Source organism: Penaeus monodon, chromosome 30 (genome assembly GCF_015228065.2).
Source record: "Penaeus monodon isolate SGIC_2016 chromosome 30, NSTDA_Pmon_1, whole genome shotgun sequence".
Lineage (NCBI taxonomy): Eukaryota > Metazoa > Arthropoda > Malacostraca > Decapoda > Penaeidae > Penaeus > Penaeus monodon.
In genome coordinates, this window is record NC_051415.1 from 2,673,667 (window position 1) to 2,673,904 (window position 238).

The following is a 238-nucleotide window of genomic DNA, read 5'->3' on the forward strand; positions in this document are numbered from 1 at the left end:
GTTTAATAAATAGAAAAGTAGGTAGATAGATCTGTCCATTTATTTTCATACGATTTCTATATTTCCTTCTACAACCCCCTCACCCCCCATCACCCCCCCCCCACCTGAGTGCCACAGTGCCGCGTCATTCCAGCTCCTCCTCCTCTCCTCTCCCGCCCATATATCCGGCTCGAGAAACCGATCTTCCCAAGGGAACATCCGTGACTTTACACAACCCGGATAAAGTCACGGACCTTGC